Source organism: Vigna umbellata, chromosome 4 (assembly GCF_029865625.1).
Source record: "Vigna umbellata cultivar VRB3 chromosome 4, Vumbellata_1.0, whole genome shotgun sequence".
NCBI lineage: Eukaryota > Viridiplantae > Streptophyta > Magnoliopsida > Fabales > Fabaceae > Vigna > Vigna umbellata.
In genome coordinates, this window is record NC_142168.1 from 1,245,278 (window position 1) to 1,255,316 (window position 10,039).

Genomic DNA, 10,039 nt, shown 5'->3' on the forward strand with positions numbered 1-10,039 from the left:
TTTCACTTATTTTTGTAAAATAATGTAAAACATCTACCTGTATGTGTAGTGTTTATAATTATGATATAACAATATGAGTTTTATAAATGATTTAATATAGCTTTCACAATGTTTTACGTAATACAGGAAAAAATAATGTATATTTAATTTTTTTAAAATATTTTGGATACATAAAATATATTTAAGTCTTTATTTAATTATAATAGTGGAAACACGTCATTTGACAAAACATTTACCCATTTTTTACTTATGATAATGAAAAATAAAGTAGTAATATCAAAATAACAAAAATGCTATTAAATTTTGAGAAAAAAGTATGTTCATAAAAAATAATTACAAAATAGAAAAATTTATAATTTTATTTATCAATAACTTTTATCATATATAATTAATTAAGATTAAAAAAACATAATTACAGTATTTAAAAGGTAAAATTACAAAATAAAATATACTAATGAGATAAAAATCAATCATAAATTATGTACATTAAAATAATTAATGGTTACAAAACGTTTATATAACAAAGTTATTGTTTTTAGGAGACACGAAGTTATTGTTTTGTTTATATATTTACATTAAAATAATTATATATAACAAGTTAATCTAACATATGTTGATGTGTTTATATTTATATGTTAGGTTGAAATCCATGTAAAACTTGGAGGGTATGATATCTTCTTTATTATTGCATATTTGTCAATATTGTAAACTCATGGACAAACTCACATGTGTTTAACAAAATTGAAAGACCAAAATTTTATATTATATTTAATGTTAGCTTTTGATGATTAAAAAATGAAATAAAGCTTTTAATAAACTTAAATTTGTCATAGCATGTTTCTTATTTTAACCTTGTATTTAAATAAAGATGAATTTTAGATTTTTATGTCATTTAAATACATTGAAGTTTTTAGCTTGTTGCAAATGTTTTATTTGGGTAATGATGGATTTGATAGCTTGAATATATTTAGTTGTTATGTGATCTTGAATGCAAAAGCCAATACTATGAGAAAAGTGTTTGACTGTCTTATTAAGCATTTGATGAGAAAAAACTTTATTTATAATATTTACATTGTTGTGAAGTTTTTTCGTAAAAATAAAAGTTAGTTTTTCTCTCTATGATAGTTTTTCTTATATTTTAAAAATCTCTTTATTTTATGTAATCAAGAATGATAGTTGAATAATACTCACGGAAGTTATAAATGACTTTATGTTAAATAATGTCCATGTTCCTTGTTCTAGATAGGTAGAGGATATATATTGTATATTGTATAATATGTATATTGTAGTGAAACTTTTCAAGAGTTTTTTGGAAGAGAAATGTATGTAGTTTATATTGAGTAATGTTGCTCTCTTTATTTACTTTACATAGGACTTGTCAAAACCTTTGTGAATATTTTTTTAACAAATAAATGTTGCTCATTTGGTTGCATCCTCTCGCCTACAATGTGAAAAGCTTTGGAAAATATAATGAAAAGTGGATAATATGTTTAATAGACTTCATAGCGTATGTTAAGGCATAAACAATATGTTTATATGATTAGACACAAGTCAAAACGTGGACTGCAGTACCATAGTCTAATAATCCAACTTGAGAGATGAAACTTTCGTGAAGTTCGTAATGATGATAACTTTTAAATCAATTTCAAAGACAATGGTAACAAAATCCTTAATGCATGAGAATATTGATAGATTAACATGCATAAAGTATGAGAAAAAACTTGAAAATACAAGTAATATTCTTTTGTGGAGTATTCGTATCATGGCTAAGGATGTTTTGTTAAATAAAAAAACATGAATTTTTATAGGAAATTTATTAAAAAGGGTATGAGAAAAACTTTGACTAAAAAAATAAAGTTCTTAAGTTTGTCTATTGTAACTAACATTTCTTTCATATAAGTTTACTTAGCGAACTTTCAACAATATTTCTCTCTAGAAAACTTATATGCACCTCATTAAGTGGTTCCAATATCAACTTACATCATCATGTATTAAATGCTCAAAGCTTCACCAAAATCATCCTCATCCTTCCTCGTAGAAAAAAAGGAAATTACTCATTGCTAGTGTTTGGCATGACAGCACTTTGACCAGGAATAAAACAAGGAGGATAGTCACCTTGATCTAAACTTCATGTAAGACCCAGGAAAATTAAGTATCATAAAGGTGTTAGGCATTGACATTATTAATTAAAATCAGAAAAGATAAGTATTATAGAAGTGGAGTGTAACACAGATGGTTAGAACTCTTAGTTATGGATCGATGGTCATGCGTTTAATCTCTATTGTGTGCATAAAATACGTTTATTTATTTTAATTATGCTACTTATTGACGTAGTGCAAAAAATGACATTTCATGTCTAGCATTCAACGTTTACATTGAAAAAAATCAATGTTAAAAATGACTGCTGGTATTGCTGTAAATAATTCTCCTATTTAGATGTTGGAAATTCCAACACTCATATGTCATATTAACTCATATGTTGCAAACTTGGTTTCCAACCTTTGAATAACTCAAATGGTGTTTTTAAGACGACCTTGGTTGGGACTTAGTTTAATATATACACAGTCGTCTTTAATGCTTCAGTTCACAAGAATTAAGGAATTTTTTTATTACTCCTCATACATCTCACCATGTCCATTAAAGTCATGTTCCTTCTCTCTATCACGCCATTCTGATACGGAGAACCAGGCATTGTGTATTGTGGCAACAATTCCATGTTTTTGAGGAAACTTCGCAAACGGACCAAGTGTTTGTCCATTCTCTATGTATCTACCATAATACTTTCCACCTCTATCTGATCTCACAACTTCACCTTTAAAAAATTTAAAGGCATCCAAAGCTTCATCCTCAGAATAAAGTAAGTAGAGATACATATAGCTTGAGTAATCGTCTATAAAGGTGATGAAGTATTTCGGACTACTTGCATTCATCTCTTGACAACAAATAATTTCCAACATATTTGAACTCCTCTTGGCATCAATTTTAGACTTGTTAGTTTGCTTACCCTTTATGCAATCCACACAAGTCTCAAAATTAGTAAAATCCAAAGTATTAGGTACTCCTTCATTTATTAATTGCTTAATTCTCTCAATGGATATATGTCATGATCTTCAATGCCACAAAATAGAGGATTCCTCATTCACAACACATTGTTTTAACCCGACAGTAACGTGCATAAAATTATAAGCGATATTGTTTTGCAAAATAATGAAATAAAGACTATCACATAATTCACCAAAACCAACAACTTCAGATTTATTCATTAAGATAAAACTAGAATCTGAAAAATTAAAAGAAAAACCCAAAGGTATAATAAGCCTTGAAACAAAAATCAATTTTTTAGAAAAACCAAGAACATAAAATGTCTTTTCCAAAATGCAAAACAAAACCACTACTTAAAACTAAGTTGCACGTCCCAATGGCCTCCACATGTGAACTCATCTTACTCCTTGAATAGATGTATTGCTCATTTCCCACTAGCCTCCTTAGGTTTTCCATACCCTGCAAAGTATTAGAAACTTGGATTGTAGAACCAGAATAAATCTATCATGTGTTATGATTAACACTAACTATATTTGATTCACAACAAACAAAAGCAAATGGAGTACCTTTCTTATCAAGCCAATTCTTAAATTTTAAGTAGTCTTTCTTCATGTGTCATTTCTTTTTACAATAGAAACACTTTGACTCCTTCTTTATGTCTGGTTTAACACAAATCTCCCCTTTGTGATTATCCTGACTCTTATTATTCTTTCCATAAGTAGTTAAGTTCACATTTTCCCCTTCTTCCAAACAATAACATTTCCTTTTCTTGAATACGCATGGTCAATAATTCATTAATAGACCACTTATCCTTGTGTGTATTATAAGAGATCTTAAGGAGGGCATAAAATACTGTTAAGGCAAGGTGAACAAAATACAATGTACTATGAACGAATCTAACATAATAACCTCCAAGGCTTTCAGTTGAGCCACTATATCCCTTATGCGAATGATATGATCATGCACTCCTTTAATCCCAATAAGCTTCATGGATGAAAATTACATTTTAAGGGTGCTAGCAAGGGATTTATCAGATGTTGTAAATTGTTCATCAATAGCCTTTAAGAAATCCTTAACTTTGTTATGTTGATCAATAAAATCCCATATACCAGTAGAAATATTGGTCTTTATGAAATCCATAGAAAGACGATTATACCTCTCCCATTTTTCATAAAGTTTAACTTCATCTAAAGTGTTGGGTCTTAATAATAACATATGGTTCTTCCTTCCTAATAGCATAATCAATGTTCATCCATCCCAAATGAAGAAGAATTATCTCCTTCCAAATTTTATAATTATCACCATTGAACTCGGGAATACCAAATTTAATATCAGAAATATTCATGGGTTGAAAAACTACAAAGTTCAAAAATACATGTTTATCATCATAATATCGAGGCAAAATTAAATGTCGTGTTTCACCAAAGCAAACATGTTTTTAATTCATGAATCTAGTGACATAAAACATGTTTGTGAACTAAAGTCCTACTCAATTAAATTCATTATCTTAATGATAAAACTATCAAATTGTGTTTCTTTTTCTTAACTCCTGTGGGTAAATTAAGAAATATAATTTAATATTTTATCCTAATAAATTATATAAATATAACAAAATTCTTGTGAGTATATCTTATCATATTAGATACAATTGGTCACAATTAATGTTTCTTATGTAGCAAAACTTTATATATAACTTGAATTAGTTAAAGATGCTGTGGCTACTCTTTAATTTATTAAAACTATACTAATACCAAACATTAGTAATATGTGAATATTTACATAAAATTCTTAATATGCAAAGAAAATAATAATACTAATGCATATATATATATATATATATATATATATATATATATATATTAATTTTGCACGTATAACAACAAAAAATATACATACAAATAATATCAATAGTATATGCATAATTATTAACCCAAAACATTTAAACATATATCATATAAACATTTAATATTATATGTTTAAGAAAACAAAAAAAATAGTTAAACATATAAGCATTGTGTATTCAATTTCAACTAATAATGGTTGTATTGCAATTGATGTTCACATATGAATATATATTCATATATCAAAAGAAGCTACAGAGATAATGGCCAAAAAACCGAAACATAAAAAAAAAGTCTTGAGACGTGAGAAGCCTTCTCTCTTTATTGCAAATAGAGTGATATAATCCCTCTTTATTTATTATTAAATAAAAGACTATGATATGTTAACAAGTTTTTGATAATAGACTATGTATCACTATTTTATTAGACTGTATATTTGAAACGAACCAATCACGAGCTATTACATACGCGATTATAAAAAAGTTGTCAAAAAAAGTTATTAAAAGAACATCTTCCTTAAATAAATGACAAAAAAGCAAAAGGATTTTCCAAAAGGATAAAAATTATGAGACGTCAGATATAGAAAAAAAAACAAGCACAATGAATGTTAAAAGCGAAATTGTTCATTGTCTTCAACCTTTAGGCGGGTCATCTTGATTCGATTTCAACCCGCAAAACCGAATAACGATCTAGCTTGTTTTTCTTCACTTTTGAATGATAAAAGCTTTGTTTATCGTTACAAGAATATTATAAACATGATTTACATTCATTTGGATTAAATGAGTCAAAACAACAAATTACATGAATTTAAAAATCCAAACCAATGAAAATTATGCAAGCCAGAAGAATAAACATAGAGGCTCTGATTCCAAATGATAAAATTAATAGTGTAAAAGTTGATCTAACATAAAATTATAATAACACATCCAAATCTACACAGCGAAAGTAAAAAATCATAATGAAATGCGTACCTCCTGCCATTGTAGCTTAAAATCCGAACACAACTTTGTTTTCTAAATCTTTACTCACTCAAAAATCGATGGTGTGTTTATTTGAAGAGAGGAGTAGACTTAGTGATCAAAATTGGGAGTATCTCATTCCTTTTATAAAGCTTAGCCATCACAGGGTTCGAATGAATGAATTTGTTATTGTCGTTTAAACAAAAAACAGTAAGCGTTCCATAACCTCCATGCAGTTGAAACAAAAAATAAAACTTAATGGCTTAATGAACCACATTATGTTCCTAAAAAACAGGAATCGAAAATGCCATAATATTTAAAATATTGCTAACAACCACAAAACAAAACTTCACTTAGTAATCAATCAACATAACTTTTGGCAAAGCTTATTGATGAAATGGAGGCAAACAACATTGGAAAAACTATGACATAAGATGAATTTGCAATACCAACTTCTGTTTTAGAGGTAAGAAGTTCATGAGATAAACTATGACATAGTATCTAAGTCAACCATCAGTGAATGACGTGACCAAACTTTTTTGACGTGGTTGTCCACCTCATTATCTTTATTCTGGTCACTTCATCATCTTCCATCTTCAATCTCAGGAACCTTAGCTGTCATGACCTTCTCCTTTATCGCACTACCACCGCAAGGCACAACACTTCACCATCGTGAACCAAGGTTCATGCCATCGTGTAAACCAATCCATGGTCAGACCATCTTTGTCGCGTCAGCCTCCATCACCATAGTCCCACCATGAAACTATCACGCCTCCGTCAACCATGTCCATCACAACATTGATAAATAAGAGCAACATAACCCAAGAATAAAACCCAATTTCCTTCACGGACCACCGTAAGACCAAAGCAACCACTGCGACGCTCATCTCCAACAACCATTCTCTTCTTCGTTGCAATCTCAGAACTTGCGAATCGCAAAATGCAAGCCCATATCTGTTATGTGCCTTTTCCACTGCAAAAAACAATACCTCTCGCGCCTCCATGGAAACCTACTAGAACTAAAAACCCAATGATAGAGAACCATCATTGACCGCGAGCTTCATCGCGCCACCCAGAGCATTGCGAAACCACCAGATCTTCTTCGCACTAGCTTCCCGACCTACAAAAACCACGAAACAGCAAGACAACTTCTTCGCACCAGAATCTCACAAGCTATTGTGCCTGCAACCTCACGAGCACACAATAAAACACTAATTTTGGATAAAAGATGAAATTGTCACATGACAATCTTTCATTAAACAATTACCACATATGTCAAAAGAGTTACACCTCATTGAATAATGATTGACTTAAACACTGTGTCATCAATGATTTAGACATCGTTAGAGAAAATGACCGAATTGAATAAAAATTACAAAAATTGAAATTATTTTAAATGGGGAAATCATTTTAAATAAAACTGATAAAAATACGAATCAAAATATATATTAAACCTTAAAATTATAAATTATTCACTAGTGTAGAAAGAGCTTTAGACGCCTGTTATTTTGGGCTTTTAAGGTCAGATTGGGATCCGACGTCTTTATGGGTGACGTTAAAGGGACTTCGGACTCTACAGGTCCGACGTCTTTATAAACGTCAGACATGCATTAACCGACGTCTAAGGGCTCTATAGATGTCAGACATGACATTAACCGACGTCTATTGCAGCTTGTGTCTCTAGGTAGCATAGTAGCACCGTCTTCCTTTGCTAGTTTCGTCATAGAAAAAGGTTGTGTCTTTTGGACCTCTTATGGCATTTCAACCGAAAACCGAATCTGAGTCCTTGCCTAGTTCCATTCCAATCGGCAATGAAAACGAATACGGTGACATGAGAACTAGGCCAGGACCCAGGTTCGGTTTTTGGTTGAAACACTATAAGACATCCAAAAGACGCAAGCTTTTCTTACGAGGAAACTAACAAAGGGAGAATGTGCTACTACGCTACCCAAAGACACGAGAAAAACTGCACCAAAACACAACGAAAACTCATTTTAATCGGTTCAAATGAAAGATAATCCATCAAAGACTAATTTAATCGGAGTAAAAGTAAGTTTAAACGGTTCAAAAGAGACAAAACGCACCTAAAAATGCAATGCCACGGAGAGAAAAGGCAAGAAGGAAGACGATGAAGTGCGCGTAACCGCAGGTTCGATTTCTGTTTTAACAGCAAACAAGACGTTAGACGCAGAGGGGACAGACGTCTATAATCGTCTAGACGTCCGGGCCCTCACTAATATGACATCCAAAACAACTTTTCATCTACCCTGTCAGGTCATTTAGACGTCGGATGGCGGGATCAGACGTCTATATGGCGGAAAAAAAGAACTTTTCATCTACGTGTCAGACATATACACGTCTGTTAGGAGGGGCACAGACGTCTATAACATTATAGACGTCGGGGCCCCTTATGTCCAACTTATTTACGAAAATGCTACCAATCAATTATTTACGTTGGTTATTTTGTGGTCTGACATCTACTGGATGACGTTAAAAGCCAATTCTGCACTAATGATTGAAAGATATGTCAAGTGGGTGACGGCTAGGCTGTCGATAAAAAAGAAGAAAAGAAAAAAGAGCATTGAATGAAGACCGTGGATCACAGTTGGGCTGTGAATAAGAAGAGAAAAAGAGAGCAATGATGAGTAGTAGTGTTGACGAAGACGAAGACGAAGTGAGTGAATGAGTAAGATTATCCTCTGTGTTCCCTTGTTCATCTCGATATTCATTATTCTCTCTGAAAGGTAAGTAACTATGATCGGTTTAATTTCCAACAGGTTTCCTGTTCTTATCAATTTCTGCCCTTTCCTTTATTGCAGTACACAACTTCTTTCTCACCAACTCTTCTATCTTCTTGCTGGAATCTTCTATAGTTATCAACGACAGTATTTGAAAGAAGACGAGGTGAGCTTACCAATTTCTGCTCGTTTTCTATTTCCAATTCTTTTGGATCTCTCATCATTTAAGAGCCTTAAGAGAAATTCCAACAATAGATTGATTCCTAACTTGAGCAATTCTGTTTAGTAGGTGTTTTTAATAAAATTAAGTTAACAACTGATTCCTAACTTTAGCAATTCTGTTTAATAGGTTTTCTTAATAAAACTAATTTAACAAGTGAGTGTGATTCCTAAGAGCATATTAGCATATTTTATTATTTTTTGAATTATTCTTTTTATTTGTTGAAATTAAAATATAAACGTGAGTAATTTCATTTTCAATTTTTTTTTTCAGTGAAAAATGTTTTTCATTTCTAGTGTAATTTTCACATGTTTTTCTTCCTTTTTTTTTATCCTCTTCTTCTACTTACTTTTTTTATCAAACACATGATAAATTTTTGTATCAATTACATTAAATAACCTTTAGTTGCGATTAACTATTCCCGAAGTATTTGTATTCAAAGTATTTTAAATTGATAAATTGGTAAGTTTTGCGTATCATTTGAGAAATTAACCTGTTTTTTTACTAATAGAAATTTGTACTTATTTTAGTCCACAACTATTATTAGACAACTTTATTGAGTGGTGGAAAATTTATTTGCCATTTAAGTATATTCACATTTGAATTTGGATTTTTGCGTGGAGGAAGGCAAAACATTTTTTAAATAAATTTCATGCCGACAAAAAAAAATCCATGTGAGAATAAAAAAAAGATAAAATAGTAGAAAATGTTATTTCATTTATAATTTTCTTTTAATTTTACTATAAGATTGTTTTTGGGCAATTTGAAAAACAAAACTAATCTTTTAATTTATAGTTGGTTTTTAATTGGATATAAAACTCATTTATTTTATCTTATATTTGTCTTATCAGGTTAATTAAGTTGAATCAAGTGAAGTGAATTGATGGACATTCTGAATGATTTTTTGTCTGGAGTTTTGAAAGACGTGGCGTGTGGAGCGGTTAATCAATTGCAATACTCATTTTGCTTTAATAGTTTTGTTAAAGAGCTTGAAAAAGAAGAAGACAACTTGATTGAAATGAGAAGGAATGTAGAAGATCGTGTCATACATGCTCGAAGACAAACCTTAAAGAGTGCTCAAGTTATTGATAAATGGTTGGAGAATGCAAACATTGATTCAGAAAATGTGAATCGTTTGCTGAGAGAGACAAATGCCAAAAAGAATTGCTTTTTTGGATACTGTCCAAATTGGATTTGGCGATACCTGTTAGAAAGTGGGTTTTAAGCCTAACTCAACCC

The 10,039-nt window shown here is 30.7% G+C and overlaps 1 long non-coding RNA gene across 1 annotated transcript; it reads left to right on the top strand.

Annotated features, from left to right (window-relative positions):
* Window positions 1-8,388: 8,388 nt before the first annotated feature.
* Window positions 8,389-9,691, top strand: LOC148198903 (uncharacterized). Its single transcript, XR_015785740.1, has 3 exons — window positions 8,389-8,586; window positions 8,662-8,746; window positions 9,652-9,691. It is a non-coding gene; the product is annotated as an uncharacterized LOC148198903 (long non-coding RNA).
* Window positions 9,692-10,039: the final 348 nt, after the last annotated feature.